The following is a 9790-nucleotide window of genomic DNA, read 5'->3' on the forward strand; positions in this document are numbered from 1 at the left end:
CACTGCCACCACTGCTGCTAATCCCACCACCACTACCACCGCTGCTGCCACTGCTATTGCAACCATTACCACCGCTGTTGCTACTGTCACCACTACCACCATTGCTACCACTGGTTTTACCGCCATGACCACAACTGTTGCTACTCCTATCATGACCAACAGTGCTGCTGCTCCCACCACCATGACCACCATTACTGCCACTGCTATTACCACTATTACCAAAACAACAACTACTACTATCACAAATACCACCTTCACTAGCACTGCTGCTGCTGCTACTGTTAGCACTGCGCTGATGCTACCACTGCTACCACAATCCCTGCTACTACTACCATTACGATTGCTACTGCTGCCAGTACTACTGCTATTAATACAGCTGCTGCTGCTACTGCCACCACTGCCACTACTGCTAGTGCCACCAGCATTGCCACTACTGCTGAGACCACTTCCACTGCTCGCTGCTGCTACGACCACTCCTGCTACTATTGTTATTATTACCTCTACTGCGATCACTGCTGCTATTGCCAGTTGAGGGAGAACAAAGAACAGGTATAAAATCACACTGTATAATAGTAAGTGTACAAATAGAACACTTTTGTGTACTATTTGAAGAAACTGCACAAATAGTAAACGCAAGGAAAAGTACTATTTCTGGCTATGAAGCAAAGAAATTCACTTTACAGCACCCTTGAAATACCGTGTTATAACAATTAATTGGGGGGGAACTATTTTAAATAGACCTGTGCAATGCTTGTGAGACGGAGTTGCAGGCCTGATAAAATAGTGCATTGTTACAATGGACTGCTTTAGGACGGTGAAAGATAAGAACTATCAAAAGCCTTAAAAATGCCCTTGAATCAACAATTTCCACACCTGGGACTAATTCAAGAGATGACAAGGTGGGAGAAAAACATATTCCCTGAACCTTGATCAGCAACAATAAAAACAGAGGGGAGCTGAAGCCAATGTTTGTGTCTCAGGGAATGAACACCTCGACTGGTATATTCCTGCTGGTGGGAATATTACACAGCTTTGAACAACTGTGATGATTAAAAAAAAAACAAAACTGTACTACCCAGAAAGATGCTTAGGAAGTACTATTGAGAGAAAAAGATTAAGATATAACAAAGTATTTATACTGTGTTTTGAGTATTACAAAATATGTATGCTCATAGACTATAAAACATAGAAAAACGAAAATAATTGTTGGAAGATTTGTATAGAAGGACTAAGAGATGTTTTTCACAATTCTCTTTAATGTTGCTGTCATATTGTTTTCTCAATACAAATGAAAAAGAAACGTCCCAACAATCTATTGATAGGTTTTTTTTCCCCTTTGAGTATAATATAGATGTGTCTATTTAAAGGATTTCTCTTTCAAAATCTCATTTAGCACCACAACAAAGAGTGTCCAACTTTTAGTTCATTTCAAATGAGTTCCTAGTCATAAATTTATTCTCATTCACAATGTGTATAATTTGTGCACTTCAGGAGATTTGGTGATTATACAGGAATTCAGCATTTTTAATAATTTCCTGAAGGGTTTTTGAAGCAGACAATGTGCTTTTCCTATTTCCCAAACAATCTGAATGATGGAAAATCTCCAAAATAGCTATGCCTGAGTCTTCCTTTCTTCCCTCTAATTTCACATGCATTTTTGTTGTTGGCGTTGCTGTCCTTGTACTTCTGCAAGCAGGAATTCTCCTTTTGAAGCCGTATCTTTGCAGACAAGAAATTATAGTCATCTTATCCCTAATGCACTGCTCCCTAAGCAAAGGACTTATTATCCTTCAAGACTCTGTGTACAAAGGCTTCATCCCAGCAGGCAGACTGAATCTCTGTGGGGCAGGTGCACATACAGTCTGACCCGGTGGATTCAGAACCTTGGAAAATGGGTATTTACGTCAGCACTCACACTAACAACTGTTTTGATTTGTATTTGATGGAGACCTAGAAGTAGAGGGCAAAGGAGCCTTTCCGATCAACTCATTCAGCCACATCATTTTATAAATGGGGAAACGGAGGCCCCCCTCACTAAGAGGCCGTGACTTGTCCAAGGCCACGCTGTCATTTAGGGACTGAGCGGGGACTGCAGCTGCTCCCAAACCGCTGTCCTTTCTATCCCCTTCAAAGTGACCACATTTTCTTTTTCTTTTTTTCCTTTTTTTTTTTTGAGACAGAGTCTTGCTCTGTCACCCAGGCTGGAGTAGAGTGGCACAACCTCGGCTCATTGCAACCTCTGCCTTCCAGGTTCAAGCAATTCTCCTGCCTCAGCCTCCCGAGTAGCTGGGATTACAGGCATGCACCACGACGCCAGCTTTTTTTTTTTTTTTTTTTTTTTAGTAGAGACGGGGTTTCACCAGTTGGCCAGGGTGGTCTCGAAGTCCTGACCTCAGGTGATCCACCTGCCTCGGCCTCCCAAAATGCTGGGATTACAGGCATGTGCCACAGCACCCGGCGACCATATTTTCTTAATCTAAATGGAGCCAAGTCTTCTGATGAAGTTCTCCCTAGTTTGTGAATTTATTGATAAAACATGCAGAGGCCTGACCACAAGGCCAATGTGTGTGAAGAACTTTGGTGAGTGCTGACAGAGATGTCTAATTGTTTCAGGTTGCTTTTAGAGAGAAAAACCAAATCTCATTTCGTTTTACATTTAACCCCTATTTTAAAATAAAATGACATTAGAAACAAAAATACAATGCATCCTTACCCAGCCCCCAAGAGAATTTTTTATATTTCTCCACATCCTGTATTTTCTGGGGCAGATTTAAAACAGTTCACAATGAAAGACACAATCGTCAAGTTATAAAGTAGAATCATAATTTAAAATCAGCCCAAGGTTGATATTAACGCACATCATTCACCTCTCCTCCCCCTCCAAGTTCAAAACAGAAGAGATTAGGAACAGGCTTGTGGGCTCCACGCAGATAAAAACATGGGCTCTGTGACTGGCCAGGAGGAGGGACCCGCAGCCTGGAACCATGGCCGGCTTTTGCTCCATGGTAAACAGCTGATCCAGCCAGTGTAAACTCTGTGCGAGCCACTGCTGATCCAAAGAAAGGGATAAAAAAAGAGGGGCCGCAGAGGAGCAGCGATCCTGTCCTATTAACCTGGCCCAAGAGAGACCCCAGCCCAGGGCCTGGAGCTCTCAAGATACCCTTTTCCCCAGGGGAGAAAGGCGAAGGGAAACTCCTGTTCAATCCTCCCTGCAAATGGCTGAGGTGTTGCGGGAAGGTGCCCAGCACTTCCCTGGTGAGGCAGAGGGTGACATCACTTCCTATTTATGGGCCAAACTGGGAACTTGGGGGCAGAGTTCCCCCAAGCCCTTCCCCACACAAGGCAGAGGAAAATGCAATGAATCAGTTAATCCATTATTTAGCTGTTGGAGGTCCTGGAAAATCTGGGGTGCAGGAACACCCCAATCTACTAAGTCAGCACTGCCCCTAGCACCCACCCACTGCCTTAGCACTTCCATAGCATCCACCCACTGCCTTAGCACTCCCATAGCATCCACCCACTGCCCAAGCACTCAGGATTTTGAGTTCACATGGAGGATAACCACTGCCATGGATATGCACTGGCCGTTGGTGAGCTTTGCTGTCACAGTGATATGACAGCAGCTTGGAGGGGCACGATCACCCCAACATACAGAAGAGAAGAGCACAGCCCGGAGAGGCCCAGGCCACGTGCCCAGCATCTCATAGCTGGATGCTTCTCCCAGGGCTGGGAGTGAGATTTGCCTGTCACTTTCTGGCCCTAGTGAACTTGCCTGGACACTGCTTCTTTGTGAAACTCAACCAGGAATTTGGAGAAAGAACTAAGACTATCCAGAGACCAGGGAGGTAGGCCGCCCTGCCACACAGGGCATGTGGAGACAGGGGAAGGAGGCACCACGGAGACAGTGTCTGCACCAATTCTATCGATGAGGCTCGGGGCCAGACGATGTCCCTATCTTGTAAGGTCACTTTCCTCCCTCCTGGCCACGATCTCTCCAGCAGGGCTAGGGAGCTGGTGGCAACATGAGGAATGAATGCCTCTCTCCTCATCTTAGTTTGGGTTCCCCATCTCTTCCTGAGACAAGGATTTGGGTGCAAGTAGTTTGTTTCAGAGGTGATCCCAGGAAGCAGGTGAGGGAGTTGGGAAGTGAGGCCAAAAGGCTGTAAATGGTGGCATTGGGGACCCTCAGAGAACCCCTGACCCATCCCCTGTAGGAACAGGGAAGTGGGGGCCAGGGAGCATTTGTCTACCAGCCACGCTTCCTCACTGACCGAGGGGGCTCCCTGGTCACAAGCTCCCGGGCCTCTCCACTGCCCTGTGGGGAGGGAACACCCTTGGTGGGAGAAAGACACAGCAAACCGTCCACACGGGGCTAAGAGCTGCCTGCAGGTGGCCTCTGGGACAGGCTGCAGGGCGTGGGTGGGCACCGACAGAGTGTTCTCTACCTCCTCTCCCCTTCCCGACCCACAACTCAAACCCAGGAGCTCCACCTGGTCTAGCTCCATCTTCCTGCCTCTGGCCAAGCACAGGTGAAGAGGGGGCCCCAGGAGGCCTGCCTGCTCCTGGAAGCCCCTCCCTCACTCCCTACATCCCACCGCCACCACCACTCACAGCCTCACCCCCTCCATCTGCCTCGAGGTCATGAGGAAAAATAGTGCAGTGAGTACCCCTGTGGCTTCTTCAGTTCCCCCAGGGTGCTGGGGATTCCGACAGCATTCCTCATCCCTGTATGGTCCAGGGAAGCCAGGCAACCCCCAGGCCCTATTCTCCCACCACGCAACCCATTCCCCACCCCAGGCTCAACCCCCTGCCCCTGCCCAGCTCCCCACTCTCCAGCCTCAGCTCCTGCGTCGTCTTCATAGCCCATCCATCTGACATATAACACATTCACCCACTTGTTTGTCTCCACCCACTGAGGGCACGGCCCCAGGAGGGCAGATGCCTCCGCCTGTTTCACTCCCTACCATATCCCTGCACCTGGAGCAGAGCTGGCCATAAATAGTCGGCAGTCAGTAAGTATTTAATGTGTGCTGAACAACAAAGAGAGCCAGCCCAGGTATCAGAACTACTTCCTCTGAGGTCAAGAGAGGGCCAGAAAAACAAAAACGCCACAACAGTCACAATGTTTGTGATACACATCACATGTGTACATTTACTAAACCAACGCTTTTAACGAAAACAATGCAGCATAATTTACTGTGCTAGTCACAAGATAATGACCACATTGGTTTTGCTTAATGGATTTTTACCACCCTGCCTGCACCCCAGGAACAGGGTCTGTATTAGTCTGTTTTCATGCTGCTGATAAAGACATACCCGAGACTGGGCAATTTACAAAGGAAAGATGTTTAATGGAGAACTCACAGTTCCACGTGGCTGGGCAAGCCTCACAATCATGGCGGAGGGCGAGGAGGAGCAAGTCACATCTTACGTAGATGGTGGCAGGCAAAGAGAAAATGAGAGCCAAGCAAAGGTCATGGGTCCTCTTATCAAACCATCAGATCTTGTGAGACTTATTTGAGACAGTATGGGGAAAACCATCCCCATGATTCAATTATCTCCCACCAGATCCCTCCCACAACACGTGGGAATTATGGGAGTACAATTCAAGATGAGATTTGGGTGGGGACACAGAGCCAAACCATATCAGAGTCTCTGCGGGACACACACACGGAAGTTGCACAGAGAGAGTCTCCTTGTTTCCATCTTTCAGTGTGTCCATGAGACGGTGTCTGTAACCTTATCTGGACAGTCTGCCCAACATCCACATTTGAGGTTCCTTGTTACTATGAGCAACCCTGCTTCCTCCCGCCATAAGCCCTGCTTTTCGGAACACCCTCTGAGAGTCCTCCCTAAGCCACCTCCTTCCAGTCTGTCCCCTGTGCCCCTGTCCACAGTGGGTGCCAGGTGAGTAGCAAACCACTTGGAGAAAGGCTCACTTTGGTCAACAGACGACCTGGTGAGAGTGTAAGTTAGGTCCAGACACCCTGCTGGCCACTCATCCCACAAGGAACGGAGGCCACAGTCCTTCCCATCCCCTTCACCCCGCCCCCACTCTAGCTTATTTTCCCCAGTAGCCCTTACTACCATACCCTCTACTGTGTTTTCTCATGTGATTATTTCTGTCTTCCTCCAACTTGAGGGCAGGGATGATGCTCACTTACTAGCTGCGTGTCTGCTATCATTTAGCACTGTGCTGTGCATAGTAGGTGCTTAGTAGCTGTCAAACGAATGAATAAATTGCCCTCTCCCTCAAGGCACCAACCAAGCTACCAGGCAGATGGGGTGGTCTGTCCCCCGTGGGTGTTTCTCAGCCAGCCCCAGAACCTGGCTCCCAGGCCCTTCCCTCTGCTAGGATCAGCAGCCCAGGGGCTTGGCCTGCCACATTCTGCCCAGGCTGATGAAAGCAGCCAGTTTTTCTACAGACACACACCTCCCTCAAAACTGGTACCGACAGGCAGATCTCATTAATTAGGGAGGCTCAGCCAATGACCTATGGCATGAATACATTATGTCGATATCTTGGGGGTGATATTTTCTGGCTTTTTGAACAGGTCCCTCATTAATGACCTGCTTAGTCCCCTGCTGAATCTGTGCCAGGCTCATCCCAGGGGAAGGCAGGGGCTCCAGGGAGAGGAGAGAGATGCACACCCCAAGCAATCTCAGTTGAAAGCTGACCTATACGGTATGCTCACAGGGAACTTACCCCAGCTAAGTCATCTGGATGTGCCTCAGTTTCCACAACAAAATGAATGGGAAGGCCATTTTCCAATCCAGGAAAAATGAAATGGACACAGCACACAATACTCTGCAGAAGAAGCCATCTACCTGAATGATCTGAAAGGACTGACCCCCCTGGGCTACATCATTGATGATGATGGTGACGATGAAAAGCTTTAGTGAGCACCTATGTATGCCACTCTATTAGGTGTTATCACAAAACTCCTCTCATTTAAACTTCCCTGCAATTCAAGAAATAGGCATTATGACCCCATTTCACAGATGCAGAGCTGGCCCTCGAAGGACTGAATGACAATGCTAGTGGAGAGGTCAGGTGGGGGAGCCAGAAGGTCTTTTGAGAAGGACCCTGTCAGAATCCCATCCCTTGTGCCGCTTGCACTTCTATCTCAGGCTCCAAGAGAATCAAGCCCCGTCCCCCGCCGGCCACATGGCCTAAGTGGCCTATTCCCAGACACACGAGAGATGCTCCCGGCCTCGCTGACCTCTCACCTTGTCCCCAAGCCCAAGTGGCCTTGGAATATTTAGTGAGACCTGCTAGCTGAAGGGTGGAGCAGCCTGAGGGGCAAGCAGGAAGAGGCCAGGTCAACACGGTGAGGCCTCAGATGAAATTAGGAAGAGCATCCAGGGTGCAACTGACTGCCGAACCCCAGGCAAAAGGATCGGGCCAGCTCTCGGGCCAGGGCTGGACCTTCAGGGGATGTGGAGTCTCTCATTGGGGACCAAGTCCAGAGCTCAGAGACCATGGCAGGTAGGGGCCTGTGAGGGGTCAGTCACTTCTCGACACTTTGATTGTGGACTCAAGCTCTTTTCCCAAGGGGGTTCCATAGGAAACCAGTCACACTTGGTGCTTCTAGGTGGGAGGGGCAAGGGAGGGGGGTCCTGGCACAGCACACAGCACACTCCAACAGATGCCAGTGACCTTCTACGGCACCAAGCACAGCCCCGGATTCCTTGACTATGGGTGCCTTTCCACCTGCTTCCTCTCATTTAGAAATACCGGCTTATAACAGTTTTCTTTCCCACCTCAAAGCAGGGAGGAAACTCGGCTCCGCTTGGTAAGTCCATTGAGACTAAGGGTCTACACAAAGGTATTCAAGGAGGAGGGAAAGGAAAAGAAACTCATGTTTGCTGAAGTCCCGCCACCAGCAGGCACAGGCGAGGCGCCTTTACACATGATAGCACTTCATCTCTCTATAAGTCGTGTAAAAGTGGGCATTGACTGTTTTTCCCTGCCCAGCATCTGTTCTCTAATCTTCTAAAAATGGCACCCAATTTTCTTTTTTTAGGCACCGACCCCCTACAACTCTTTTTTCCTCAAATAACAGCTGTATTAAGACATAATCACATACCATACAATTCACTCATTTAAAGTGTTCAATTCAATGATTTTTACTTTCTTATTATTTATTTTTATAAACAGGGTTTTGCTCTGTGGCCCAGGCTGGAGTGCAGTAGCATCATCACGGCTCAGTGCAGCCTCGAACTCCTGGGCTCAAGGGAACCCCCCGCCTCGGCCTCCTAAAGTGTTGGGATTACGGGCGTATGCCACCGTGCCTGGCCTCAGTGGTTTTTAATATATTCACGGCTATGTGCAAGCATCCCCACAGCCAATTTTGAACATTTTCCTTACCTCAAAAATAAACCCTGGGCTGGGCGCTGCGGCTCACACCTGTAATCCCAGCACTTTGGGAGGCCAATGTGGGCAGATCACTTGGGGTTAGGAGTTCGAGACCAGCCTGGCCAAAATGGTGAAACCCTGTCTGTACTAAAAATACAAACATTACCCAGGCATGGTGGTGCAGGCCTGTAATCCCAGCTACTCGAGAGGCTGAGGCATGAGAATTGCTTGAACCTAGGAGGCTTAGGTTGCAGTGAGTTGAGATTAAGCCACTGCACTCCATCCTGGGTGACAGAGTGAGACTCCATCTCAAAACAATAAATAAATAAAAATAAAATAATGTACCTCCTTTTAGCTTCCCTCCTCATTCTCCCATCTCCCCAGACCTAAGGAACCACAAACCTACTTTCTGTCTCTATAGATTTGCCTATTCTGGACATACGTTATAAATGGAACCATGTACTATATGTCTTTTATGTCTGGCTTCTTTCACTTAGCATAGTGTCTCCAAGGTTCCTCCACATGGTAGTATGTGTCAGTGCTTTGTTCCTTCTTATAGCTGAATAGTATTCTCTTGCATGAATAGACTACACTTTCTGTATCCATTCACCCATTGTTGGACATTTGGGTTGTTTCTGCCTTTTGGCTATTATGAACAGTGGTGCCATGAGCATTTCTGTACAAGTTTTTGCATGGGCACATGTTTTCATTTCTCTTGGGTATGTACCCAGGAGCGGAATTGCTAGGTCATATGGTAAGTGTACAGTTTACTATTCGGGAAACTGTCAGGCTCTTTCCAATGTGGCTGTGCTATTTTACATGTCCACCAGCATGTATGGGATTGTGATTTCTCCACATCCTCACCAGTACCTGTTACTATCTGGCCCTCTCTAACTCATGATCCATGCCGTTGCAAGGAGCTCCACAGCTGTGCAGAGACTTTACCTTAGCCACTCTCTCCTACCTGTACCTCCATACCAGGCACTTTGTGTAAAGGAAAATGGTGGAATCTATAGATGAGTAGTAGGTCGTGTGTTGTGGGAGAGAAATTCTAAGGCAGACACTAAGGGAAGTAGAATTGTGGAGTAGAAAGAGCCCAGTTCTGAGACTGAACTCTGGCTCCCCCTGCAGGTTGGGTGGCATATTCACAGCTCTGAGCCACAGTCTCCTCACCTGTAAAATGGGATCACCAGACCTTTCTCATGGGGCTGTCGTGGGGAGAGCCTGAGATGACACTTGCAGCATCCGTTATTTGAATTTGCCTCACATAACCCCCCACGCAATGTCGGGGTCTTTCCAAACCATGCCGTGGGTGTTTCCCCATTCTGCTTGCTGGGATCTGACACATGAGTTTCATCTCTTTTCCGAGCTGCCCCAGCAATGCTTCTGTCTTTCCCCTGCAGCCCGGGGACCGGGTGACCACACCCACTG

The sequence above is a fragment of the Mandrillus leucophaeus genome, unplaced genomic scaffold (genome assembly GCF_000951045.1).
Source record: "Mandrillus leucophaeus isolate KB7577 unplaced genomic scaffold, Mleu.le_1.0 Scaffold4, whole genome shotgun sequence".
NCBI classification, from domain to species: Eukaryota; Metazoa; Chordata; class Mammalia; order Primates; family Cercopithecidae; genus Mandrillus; species Mandrillus leucophaeus.